General features: G+C 36.0%; 1 protein-coding gene across 8 annotated transcripts in view; it reads right to left on the reverse strand.

Moving 5' to 3' along the window:
• Positions 1 to 13,734, reverse strand: part of TENM3 (teneurin transmembrane protein 3) — an 844,329-nt gene that overhangs the window by 253,852 nt on the left and 576,743 nt on the right. Inside the window, exon 1 of one of the 8 annotated variants that reach the window (XM_058420809.1) lies at positions 1,548 to 1,555. The exons of the other annotated variants lie outside the window; for them this stretch is intronic. The gene's annotated coding sequence lies outside the window, so the exon portion shown is untranslated. Of the gene's footprint in view, positions 1 to 1,547; positions 1,556 to 13,734 lie in introns of those variants that run through there. 8 annotated transcript variants of the gene reach the window in all.

The following is a 13,734-nucleotide window of genomic DNA, read 5'->3' on the forward strand; positions in this document are numbered from 1 at the left end:
TGATCCAAGCACCAGAGCAAAATGGTTCTCTCTAACTTGAGACCCAGTTTCTGAAGGCTGGGAAGATAAAGGTGGAACAAGTAAGTGAACAGACAGTGAATTCCTGTTATGCCTCGTGCATTTCCCTAGGAAAGGAAGGTCAAATAAGAAGGTACCAATGTACAATTGGTATACTGGAAGAGGGAGTACAGGGGTCTTGGGGAGACTATCGGTATCCACAATAAATTTACATTTATATTTTGACTGGTTAATTATTTATGGAAAGCCCTATTTGCACTTTTAAATTTTTGTTTTGAGTAAATTTCCTCCTTTCTCTGCTTCACAACTAATTTTGTCATGTAAATACATACTGCAGTGAGAAAGTACCTGCAAGCACAAATTAGATAACGTAAAACTAAATCGCACACTTCCAAGCCTTCAGTAAACCTTAAGCATTTTTGTATTACAATCATGCAAGTCTAAAGCTGCCAAAAGGGGAGGTCCCAGGTCTGCATGCCTCCCTCCATCCCTTTTGTTAGATCAGCCTGTACAGCTGCAGGATGAGTTGGTTCAGCTGGCTGGTGATGTAAAGTAATTGCTTTCAGGGTTAGGATACAGTTCCATTAAAGTTGACATTAAAATATTTAGTGCTGCTGCAGTTACGTCCATCTCCAAAACCTGCCTCCTGTGTTTTGTCAACCGTGCTGTTTGTCTGACTCTGCAGGGAGCAAGTTCAAGCCACTAAATCTTTGGGAAAGTATCCAAAGAATTTGGGGGTAGAGGGGGTGGGGAGAGGATCAGGGAATAATACTCTGCTGGCTCAATGGCCTCAGCTAGATCATTAAGAATTTGGATGAAAGCCTGTCCCAGCACAAAGAAGGAACAGCCATCGCATAGCAGACTCAGGATCAAGGCAGGACCAGCACAGCCTACGCTGCCATCGACCGTCACTCCTGGGTCGCCCAATGAACTGACAACCTCTGTGTCTGTGCAATTAAGTGCTAAGCCTGCAGAAGAAATGGCCCCTGCCTTTGTTTGGAGTCAAGTGGGATGGGATCATCCCCTTTCAATGCATACGGATATTGGATTGGATACTGTGGGAGCAAAATTGTTACATCAATAGATCAAGGAAATATCAATATGCAATTCAGCTTTTTTTTTTTTTTTTTAAATCTTTTGAATCAGAGATTTTGTATGTTTATATTTAATTGAGAGAAAGGGTACGGAAAAGTAACATCAAACAGCTAATAGTTGGAAAAAAACAGTGGCCTTAAGAGATTTTTCTAATGAAGTCTTATTCATTTATTCAACCTGAATAATTTGGTAATTATTCAAATTATAATTTAGCAACCCTTATCTGGCAAAGGAGTTAAATTCCATAAATAACTCCAAAAAACCAAAACGCAGCAGTGAATCAAAAGATATATTAAACTGAACTAAAACAATCCCGAGACAGCTGGATCATGAAAAATTGTTCAACTCAGAGAACATTTAAAGGTTAGAGCTCTATTACAGGTAAAAGAAAGAAGATCATAGAGAGAGAAAAAAAAGATTAATATAGTGAGTACCTGGTGCTTCTTTTATTCATTTCATTTTTACTGCAAGGCCACCATTTTGCAGATGGTCCGAAGTATCGCATTCCTTACCACCTCAAAAGGTTCTATATCAATTATTCTAACTGGCTGTAAAAGAACAGCCTACAGACAGCTCCTGGAAATAAAAGACATCATAGAAAAAGTTTCCTAGTATCTTTCTTCATGAAGATTTTTAAATAAAGAATTCAATTGTAAGATGGCATAAACCTTGGCAAGTTCACGGTCCTGCATGCTACAAATGGAAGCCAGATTCAAAGATTCCACTGCAAGCACAGAGAACATTGGCCACAGAGCTACCACAAGTTACATTTTTGGTTCAACTTCATTTTAGGAGAAAAGATCATGATTAAAATTTCTGGCAGTTGGAAATCTTTCATAAAACCACAGAGATGGTTTCAGTGGTTAATTAGTCTTGGTGCTAAAATGCCGCTGAATGTAAAATGTTAACGTTAAAATTTACATGAATGATTTCTACATCATTTAGTCACTTACCTTCCCAGAAAAAAAGTCAGCCTTATAAAATTATAAATAATCAGTATTTATAGAGCACAGGGAACAGCATGTCTTACTTCATTTCTTTAAAATTTTGCCCGTGTTAGACAACTGCATAGAAGTCAACATTAACAACTGCAAGAGTCTTTGAGACAGCTCTTTTAATATTCTTAATGGAACTTTACTATAAATTGGCATCAATGTTTGCAGGCTTAACTCATCTGCTTTATGTCTACCTATTGTTTCACTGCATGTTTTTGCATTCCTGAATGAAGTTATCTGTCTAGGTCACTTGAAAACATCCAGTACCAATAGTAGCAATTTCATATTTCTATGGAAAAAGTAAATATTTTATCATATGATCTAACAGCCTCTTTGCCACCTTTTCCTCCATCTACAGAAGATAAATATTTATTGAAAACCTCAGCATTTTCTGCTTTACTCTAGGGAATTCTTCTGGTTTTGTGTAGATTTGGTTAACATTATTGGGATTCATTCATTTTCATTTTAACAGCTACAACAAGAAGCCAAGCATATGCCCCATTAAAGAAAAAAAAAAATAAAAAACAACAAAACACACAAAAAAACCAAACAAAAACAAACAAACAAACAAACCCAAAAACAAAAAAAAAAAAACCCCACAAACAAAACAAAACAAAACAAAACAACCAAAACAAAACAAACACACCCCCCCCCCCCCCAAACCAACCCCACCAAACTTTGTGGTCATGGCTTTCTCCCTAATTTTCTCTTTTGCCTTTTCAGTTTTCTGAATTTCTTATCTGAGACATTCTAATTATCCTCCAATTATGCTTTTCTTCAGCTGCTTTTCAATACACATCCTCTCAAACTGATTTATTTAACAGGGGTTTTTGTTTTCTGTCTAAGGCAATCTTCAACACAAACTTGAAAGCATCATTTCAGTTTGGGATTTGATATTATTTTGAGCTTGTAAAGTGTGTTTTTAATTTACCAAGAGAGATTTTACATTACAGTTCTTCATACAGAGACTATTTCCTGGTTTTCATTTTCGTCCATGTAACAGTCATAAATTAATCTGTTTACTCATCTAAGACAACACTGTGATTTTTTAAAATTATTTTTTAACCATTAATATACATTTAATAAAGAATTTACTACATCACTATTTTAGATTTTTTCTAATGTCTGACTCATTTCTGTACTGCCAGCGTAAGCCATACAGAACATTTAGTCTCTATGAAAACACATATTTTTTTTCTTCCTATTGAATATTATAGGCAGGTTCTTAGAGAGTCATACTGTCCCTTGGTGTTTTATGTCATAGATACTTGATCAAGTTCAACACTGAACACAATTTCAGAACCAACTACTTCAACTGGTGCTAACATGTTCTATTAGGTAGTGACAAAAAAGGTGGAAAAGCCCAGCTTGGCCATACAATGCACTCTTTCAATGGAAACATTTCATATGTTATTTAAATTCTGTAAACTGAAATAAAAATGACAAGAAAAAACAAAGTTTGTTCAGTGAAACAGTAATTTTAACCAATGTCATAAATAGTCATGCACCTTAGTACAAATATTGGCACTCTGCACTATGTGTTTCTTGACATATTTTATAATCAGATTGCAGTTCCCTATAAGACACACACGAACTGTGAAGTACAGATATTGTTGTAATATTGTTCCTACTAAAATGCTATTTGTATTCTTAGCATATTCATTTTTCTTCTTAATAGTTTATGGTCTTCTTTTCTTCTACCTTTATTTGATGTTACTGAAGTGTTTTTATTTATAGACATTCCTATTTGCAATTTTGTAAATGTTTGTAATTTGTCTTTTTTATATAATGCAGGTGAATTATATTTGTGATTTTTGTTGTAAGTACATTAGTATCTATACCCTACACTCAAAAAGTAATAGCCTTAAAATAAATTTTCCCTTCATCTTCAGACACACCTGAATGTTATTAGGCCTATCAGCATATACAGGCCTATATTTTGCTTCCTTAAACTGTTAACAGTTCATGTTCAAGTAAGGCATGGCTTTCTTAGGTAGCCCTTCTACAACTATTGTGTCAAAATATATTTATTTGTACTCATCTGTTAGTGAAATAAAGAAAATTATAACACAATAAATCAAATGTAGAATGCAAGATTGTACTGCATTTCAAAGAGCTGGCAAGTGAGGGGAGAGGTGAGCAATTCTTCCACAAACTGTTAGTAATAGTCATTTGACATCAATGGTCTCTAATGTTTGGAAAAAAAAAAAGACTTTTTCTCTTTCACCTCTCACTTCCTACTTTAAAAAAAATATATAAGATGTACATGTTAACACATTTCAGACAGATAGAGTCTTAGCATTCCTCACTGGCATCAAACAGATCACTGCCAAAATGATGAGACAACCATGCAGTCAAATGTGCCATCAGGCTTGAAAATCTCTGTGGTCAGCAGACTTTGTTGTGCAAAAAGGCTGACCTTTACTATCTTATTATATTTTATCTTTAAAGAAGGGTTAATTTGGAGATCTGTTAACTCACACAAAATTAGATTTAATGAGGTCTTTCATGCTACTGGATGAGATGCTGATTTACGGGTTGCCACCAGCAGGTGCTGAACAGAAAAGCGTAACTTGTTAACTTGGACAATGTCAAACTGGTTTAAATTGAATGAAATGACATGAAAGAAATTGGTTGAAAGGCTCCAGATTGCTTTATAATGCTTTTTCAAAATGCATTATTCCCTCATAATGATTTTAATGACTGAAAAAATATTATAGACCCTAGTTACATGAGTGCTGATTTAATAATGTTATATCACATGATAAAAAGGGTAAGGGTGTTTTTCATTCTATCTGAGTATTAAGAGGTTGGGGTTTATTAAATTCCTATAAGGAAAACAAATCTCATTTCTCGGTAAAATCAGAAGGACATAAACAATAATTACTATATAACCAATGTACAAGTAACTATGGTAATGAAAATAGAATAAGAATCTGAAACTGATCTCTTGATTCTTGAATTTCTTGATTACTCTTTGCTTTCAAAACCAGGCCAGGTTTAACAAACAATGCACTTAGCAAAAAACTTCGTTACTTTCGAGAATGCGCTACTGTTTTGTAAAATGGGGACATGCCTTCCTTGCATTTATTATATAAACATCTTTCAAACTATACACGTCTAAGGATGGATGTCTTCATACAGATGCTGAAATACCTGACCTGGCAAGTATGCAAGTACCTCTGAGCTGCAAAACATCCAAGCGTGTTAGCGTTGTGCTGCACCTCTTGACAAGGTCTATTAGTCTGGGTGAAGCTCCTGGCTAATGCAGGGAGACTTCTGCCCCCGGAGTGGCACGGCTGCAGTGTTACTGTGGAACACGCAGATCCATCAGCCAGGCTCTGCTCGAGCTGCCGGGGCCCCGGAAAATGTGCTGTGTCTTTGCACGGCTTTCTCTGAAACACTGCTATCTTTATTTTACTTTTACTTTTATAAATGATATAGTGAAGAAGACACAAATCAGACTTAAGGAAATGTTTCATTTTAGATAGAAACCTAGCAAAATAACCCATGCTGGAATAGGTACGTTTCGTTTCAGGTATGCTGAGATAGGACAAACTGGACCAAAAAAAAGGAAAAGGCTGGGAAAATGCAGGCCTATCCTCACCTGCACTCCACAGGTCAGAGAAAAAAGCTGTTATTGTTCTCTCTCCTTTGCCTCTTCCCTGCTTTTCTTTGTCTTTTTGCATTAAGTCTGGCTTAGGTAGTTCCATCTCACAAAGTCACCTTTCACCTTGTGATTACTAACCTGCTTGCTCTGACTATGACATATTAACAGAGCAAATCCACGGCCAGAGACAGATATAATGGGCTTATTGAGGAGGAAGTCGCATAAATGCTTTCACATCGACTTACCGCCTGAAATGTACGATGAGCTCTTTTAAAGAAGAACAGTTTGCTAAATTTAGGCCTGGAATTTGAGCCTTACAATATTTGGAAAGGAATAATGGTACCAAGTTGTGAAACAGCAATCCTTTTCAGTTTCAAAAGTAAGTCTGGCTAATTAAATTATGCCCCAGTTCATACATTTTCATAGAGTCCCTGATGGACTAGAGGACTATACCACATTAAAAAACCCCCAAAAAATCCAAAGCAAAAAACCCAACCCAAACCAAACAACAACAAAAAAACCCACCAAAAAACCCCAGCAAAACCAAACAAGCAAACAAAAAAAACACCACCCAAAAAAACACACCAAAAAAACCCACATCAAAAAAACAAGAGTTATCAACCAGTAAGAGATCTAACCAATACAGATCTCCACTGGATATCTGCTCCTTTAAGGAACTACAAGTACTTCAAATGTAGACAATTCGATAGGATTCACAAAAGAAAAAGATTAACTAGGTGCAGATAGGTTTCTATGAAATTTTCTATTAAAACTTGTAGCAGGGTCTGGTCTCCTACAAATCAATTAACATGTTAACCAGTTTAAATATTAAATTTCAAGTACAATAATATGAATGTAAAAAAAGCCAACAGTTAGGACACTAACTGGAGGGGGAATAAAGATAGTATTTTATATGATATATAAGCATCTACTGTTCCTGAGAGTTGAACACATGATATAAAAGAAAACCTATGAGTTCTTTTATATCAAATAATATTTCACTTAATAAAGATTGTATTCGCACAGCTTAGGAGAAACATTTTAAATGTAATTTTATATTTACAACAGCCTTCATTTAAACTACTGTGAAGGGGTCTGCTATTTGGATCATGGTTCAGAACTTTGCGACCCGATACAGTCTCGCAATGACAACTTCAGATATTTCAGGAGTCATAGGCAGGTGTATCTGAGAATATCTTAAGTGCAATTTGTAGTTCCCTCAATTAAATTCAGCCATAAATATAAACAGGATAATCAGCAGCATGGTAAACAAGAGTCTTTGGTGTCTAATGCTGGTGGAACCAGTGAAGAAGCAGGTACAAACACCGAGTGCTACCGAGTGAGGCTTTCCAGGCAAGGCAGATCAGGCCCAAGGGACAAAGGAAGGGAAGAGGACATAATGAGTCAGGCTGCAGGCTGCCAGCTGTTGAAAAAAACAACTACAGAGCTTTCTATAGGTAGGAAAATTGCATTCTGACTACACTTGCTGGTTTCTGGGAATGTAATTTTCTAGACTGTTAGGGCAAAATACTACAAATCTGCTATAAGCTGCAAGCTGCACTTCCTGCAGCCTTGCTGTCAAAATATATTCTTGTATTTTTTAATAATAGCTCAGAGACAACTTGTGGAAACAACAAATGGAAAAATGTAAAATCTGTCCTTGTCACTAGTTTAGAAGCATCCAAAGGATACACTCTATAAGCCCGCTACCACATGCACAATGGCTATACAAATGTTTTGAGATAAAACAGCAATTCTTGTATTCATCATTTATGAATGAGAAACCTGCAGCTGGGAAAGGGCAAGGGAGACAAAGCATATTTCAGATACACAGTGTCTCACCTTAAGACATTAGATGCACCAATGTGCTACTCAATTTTAGAACAAGCTAATGAATTCAGCTAATTCAGCTGATGTGAATTCATACAGAATGAAGAAACCTATGTAACTGTGATAAATGTAACTCTAATAACATACTAAAGAATCTTTTTTCCGCCTTCCAAAGGTTGGTATATTCTGGTGGCTAGAGACCAGATGATTTTTTTTGAACTATCATGATATAAAAGTCACTTTTCAAGGAGGTGTGTGTGTAGTTTTCAGCTTTTTTTTTTTTTTTTTTTTTTTTTTTTTTTTTTTTTTTTTTTTTTTTTTCCCTTCACGGAGCCTTTAAGAATTTTCCTGTGAAGATGAAGTTCCTATACAGCAAATTTAATCTTGCCAGGCTTAATTTTCTTGGTTAGCTTTGCCAGCTCTCTTAAAAGTCATCTGTGGCCAGTAATTGAAAACCACAGACTGCCGAGTGGAATCAGCAGTCCTGGGGGGTACATTGTAGGAGCAGCTGAACTACGTGAGAAAGCCTTCGCTGCTTTTATTACAACTTGACTTTCAGAAAAGAGAATTGTAAAACCAGAGCTGAAACAGACCTTACCTACAGTGAGAGAGTGTTAAGGAGGAGCCCTGCCTAACATTGTCTTATTACAGCACACTGATGAACAACACACAGAAGGCAGTGAACCAGCTTTGGACAGAGTTTACAGTCACTTACATGCCTGAACTTTCATGAACTTGCAGTCTAGATCACATGTAAAGTTGCTCCATGGTAAACCCCACTTCCCCAGCGAACTCCGCAGACAACAAATTTAAATTTCACTAGTATATAGAAAGGGTAAGGGAGGGTAAAAGAAGAGAGGAAGAAATCTGATGGTAAGTAACATGCAAACTAAGCTGTGACACATAATGTCATTTCTCTTTTGCTCCCATATTCATCTCTGTGCAACAATATGAACAAGTACCAGAGAGAGAACAAAACCTTCCACATTTGCAATATAACAACCTACAATATACCTGCCCATATTGACAATTGAGGGTTCTAGACAGGAGACATGACATAAAACTAGAGGAATCATGGATTTCTTCAAACAGACACACAATACATGCATGTGTACATACATTTTGTACTGCATCTTCTCATAAATGCCTTATTCAGAAAGTACACCATGTTCTTTTCAGGGGAATATGGACAGTGACTCTCCAAAAAGGCATATCCTGTCTATTCAAGATACTCACTAGGAAAAACCACTACGGGCATGTGTCTGTGTGCAAGGTGGAGTTCAAGCATTTGAAAGGAAATAAACCAGTCTATTGCTTGATGACAACAAACTATGGAAAATGCATAGGAGGAAGGAAAAGAGTTCATTTTATCCCTATCAAATATTGTCACTTGTGACAGTTTCTCGAATAACACGATTTTCTTTGCCAGCTGACAATATTCTTGATTTCATTGTACTTTCATTGCCAATACTACCCTAAAACTATGCCTCAAAATCATTTCGCTTCAGAATGTCTTATCAAAATAATCTTTTGTGAGTACTTACAAGAACATCATCTATTCCCAGCATTTACAAAACTTTGACACAAAAATTGGAGATACTTTTCAGAGAAAAGAGTTACTAGGTATCGTACATGATAAGGCAGTTTCTGAACCTATTAAATATACTGCAGACCCATAATGCTCTCCCTTCAGGGTAATAAATCAACTTGTCTTAGATCACTAACAAATGAACAAGGAACCAGTGCACTACTTTGTGAAATAACAGACCTCACTGTGAAAACAGCAGACTCACTTCTCTTTGGCCAATAGATTGTGTTAAACAGTTTCCAAAAATACGGTCTTGGGCAGGCTGAGCGCACGAGTATGGTGTCAAAACACCAATTCAATACTTCTGGTAAAGTATATTGAGTCCTACCTATGTACCAATTAAATACTAATGTGATAGATCTATCTAACAACTGCATCCAACACTACACACTGAGCTGAATCTACAAATCTAAGCCTCTTAGAAGAGCCACAGAATGCTTTACAGAGAAGTTGGTACTTCACACAGCTGTACACAACTGACAAAAACATCTATTAGTTTAAGAGAAACGATCTTTCCTAAGCCTTTTAAGAGGAAATATCATGAGTTTGAAGTGCACATAACTCCCACACTAATGTGTGTGAGACACTTCACATACTCCTTCCCACACTAATGTGTGTGAGACACTTCACATACTCCTTCCTACTCTGAGTTTAATTCTTACCCTTGAGGTAGGAATATAATCCTGCACCTTGGACTTTGAAAGCATTCTAACCATTCTCTTTTGTGTAAAAAATGCAAAATATGGAATTTGTCATTGATACATCTGCATGCTAGAAAACATGTTCCACACAAGCCTTTTAGAAGCGTTTTCAGACTGGGGGTCTCATCAATTGTCTGATTTGAAATATGGAAAGATTTCTTCCTCTCCCATATACAAAATATTCCGTGATGAGGAACTCATCCTACTCCCATGCCTTTCCCAAGATTTTGGGAAACTACTTTTAACCTTTAGTGATGCTCCTTTAAATGCTGATTGAGAGCTTTGCAGTTGGAAATTATGTCTCTTCTGGTGCGAGACAGAGTGGGGTTCTGGAGACAGTGATAATACAAATACAGGGATGGAGTTTGCTATCATGCCTTACTAAAAAAAAAAAAAATCCAAGTTGCCTTTAGAGTTTTGAACCAGAGAAAAAAAAATACTTGAAGGATGTCAGTGCCTGATGCTGAATCAGGCATCACAGAGCTGTTTTTATGGCTTTAACTCTCAAATTTATTAATTGACATTGTATATTGCAATAACAAATTCAGTTTGTGGCCCTACAAGTCCTGGACTTTCCCTGGGTAAAGACTTTTCTACTTAACATTAATGCTTTCAAAATAGATGATAGCAAACTAGATGTTACAGTAACTAAAAGATGTGTTATGCCCAAAAGGGTAAGATTCAGTAAAAACAAATACTACAATTAAGTGACCAAACCAAGCATCAATATGATGATCCTACGGCTCAAATAGAGATCTAGCAATAGTGGACCTCAAGGCAACTTGGACAAAGAAATATCAAATGCTTCAAAGAAAACTGTATAGAGGTTTTTAGCATTACAGAAAACGACAATCTAGGCAAAGATTCACCCTGCATCAATAACTTAGAATCGAAGGCTCCTGGCCCTGTTAAAGTCTGTGTTCCGGTTTGAAGATTTTAAGGTTATGAATAAAAGAGACCTCCATGGGCTGAAATCAAAAATATTTTTCATTACAGAGTCTTCAGTTATTGAACACAAGTAATATATACAACATTAAATCTGTGTGGTTGTAAAATCTGATTGCAGTCTCTAACAGGAAACACACTGGTCTTGTCCTATGGGAAAAGTATAAAATACAATGATGTTGAACATTTATAAATGACCTTTCCATTCATAAAAAGCTAGGGGTCTCAAAGGAATCTTGCAATAAACTTGCATATGAGTTTATCTGTTATCCGTCGTTGGGAAAAAAAACCCAAAGTAAAACCCTTCAGGCTGGGAGAATATTTTACTAATCTATTCCAAGCCCAATGGAGCAGAAGCCTGCATGCCCTAGCCATAACATTTTGCTCCACCAGAACAGCAAGCTGCCTGTCATGGGTCACATACATTGCTTATCAACAGAGGGATGTTGGTTCACATATTCATATATGTCAGAAGTCAAAATCTCCAGGCCAGTGATGCTTTTCACCTCCAAAATTGCACCTTGAATTTTATGCCAATCTAACAGGCAGAAATGAAACAACAAAATATAAGGCCAGTGAATATATGATAATGAAGTCCTTAATTTTATAGGGGAAAAAAAAAATCTAGAAAAAGGAAATGAGCATATTAAATCTCTTTTAAGCAGAAAAATCAACCTTTTTTTTTTCTTTAATACGGAAAACCATTCCAACCAACTTTTCAAGTAATTGGTGATTTTATTATCTTGTAGATTTAAGAATGTAACATGCTGTTTTTCTCATTTTTGCTATTTCATCTTCAAGCCCGGGAGAAACATTTTCACCAATTAAAAAAAGGACAATTTCATTAAAATTCGTGGAGTCTACACCATGACATCGATGCAGCAATTTGTCTGCAATCTATGTCAGAGGCAAGCATGCACTTAGGGATCACATGTACCTATCTAAGAATGTCCTCATATGGAATGTCATTGTAATGGAAGATACTCCAAAAAAAGTATTTCAAACATCAAGGAGACATTTTGCTTTTGAATCTGAATTACTACATTACTGCAGGTAATTCTTATGTCTAATTCTCTGTGAGATCAAAAAGAATCTTGCATAATGATAGGTGGAAAGTACGAAGAATGATATACAGCACAAATACTGGAACAAACTCCTGATGCCCAAAAAGGACCTTTTTGGTCATATTTAATTTTGACTTTGATGGTATTATGATGTGAACAGCAGCAAAACTAATTAAAATATCTATTTGGTACAAACAAGGATTTTGGCTAAAGAAAAAAATGTCTAAGTAATATATGTATATTTTTCATTCTATGTTCAAGACCATTTGTGATTCTTGTAACAAATCTTTGAATATAATCACTTGTCACCTAATTCAGAGGTATCAGGATGCCGGTTTTTCATAACTAAGACAATTATTCACACAGAGGTTACATTTTTAAATGGTCAGCTGTAGAGCATTTCCTACAATATATTTTCCAGTAAAAAACCATTGCTAAGTAAGCTTTTTATTATGCTGGCACTAGAAAGAAACAAATTATCATATTAAAACAAACTGTAAAAAGTGCTGCATACAACAGAAACATTTTATTTGCATTAAGAAAAAATGTTGAATATCAAAAAGCTCCAACTCTTGATTCAAATCATTCATTTCAACAGATATTTAAAATCCAAATGTATTAAGATGGACAGTTTAAAGAATCACTTACGTGTAGAAAATGCAAAGAAAGCAACAGTCTCGTTAACTAGCCTGAATATTTTCAGACATTAGCACGTGAACAGTAGCTATAGATTCTATTAACCATATCCAGATGAAGTTTTGGCAGACAGACAAGCAGAATTCATGCATGTTAATACTTATATAAATTCAACATGGTAAAAAGCACCCACCTAAGAACCTAAACTGGCCCTAGTGTGTAGTTTTCATACTTAAGACCACAATCCAAATGGATGGTTGAATAAATCCCAGAAACAATTTTGTCCTAACATCTCTAGTCAGCTAGTGTCACTAAGCTCATCTGTTTAACAAGGCAAACTTATGTTTTGAAAAGTGTGCCAGGGGTGTGCTTCACTTTTGGACACACACAAACTGAATCATAAACAAGAGCATGAGAGGATCCTTCTTATACCATTTACATGGCACAAGAATGGTTCTTGGTGAGGATTTGATTATAAAAGTGTTTAAAAAAATGTATCTCTGACTTGCAAGAAATGGGCTGACTACCACACTGGACATCTCTGGGCAGGTCTCTGTCAGCCTTCTCTATTAAAATTGTTCTTTCTTGCCTAAAAACTTTTAGTCATATGTGGCACTAGTAGCAGACTCCTCCATATCCATATCATACCTGGGTGACTGCCAGAAGTACTGACACTCCAGGAATCTCAGAAGTTCCCTTGTTAAATGAGATACCTGGGTTCAAATAATTTTGGTAAGAGAGGGGTTTAATACATACATGTATTAGATATAAGTATCTATGTGTCAATAACCTGTGGTCATTTTTGAGGGATGATAAAAGACAAAATCAGAGAGGGTGCTTACTTCTAATTTTGCAATTAGATCCAGATCCAAAGGAAAAAGTCCTTTATTATAAATGTAAATGTTCAGGTGTTACCTTACAGCCATGGGCATAAGTTCCTTCCTGGATATTACTTCTGCAGCAACTGCTACATGAGTGATGCTGATGGCTCAGCCTTTTGTGAATATCAGCGTGAGACATCTGTACTGGCAGTATATCAATACACTGCTAGAAAGTGCAGGCACCTAACCTGAGGCTTTGGATTCCACCCAATGACAGAGTATCCACAAGTCAGATGCAGGACTGAAACTGGATCTCACATTTGTCCAAACTCATATATAACACATATTTAATCATTAGATATAATTTGAAAAAGCAAAACTACATTTTCACCTCTGAAGAAGCTTCTTACCTGCTGAAGTTATCTGCTTTT

Source organism: Hirundo rustica, chromosome 5 (genome assembly GCF_015227805.2).
Source record: "Hirundo rustica isolate bHirRus1 chromosome 5, bHirRus1.pri.v3, whole genome shotgun sequence".
NCBI classification, from domain to species: domain Eukaryota; kingdom Metazoa; phylum Chordata; class Aves; order Passeriformes; family Hirundinidae; genus Hirundo; species Hirundo rustica.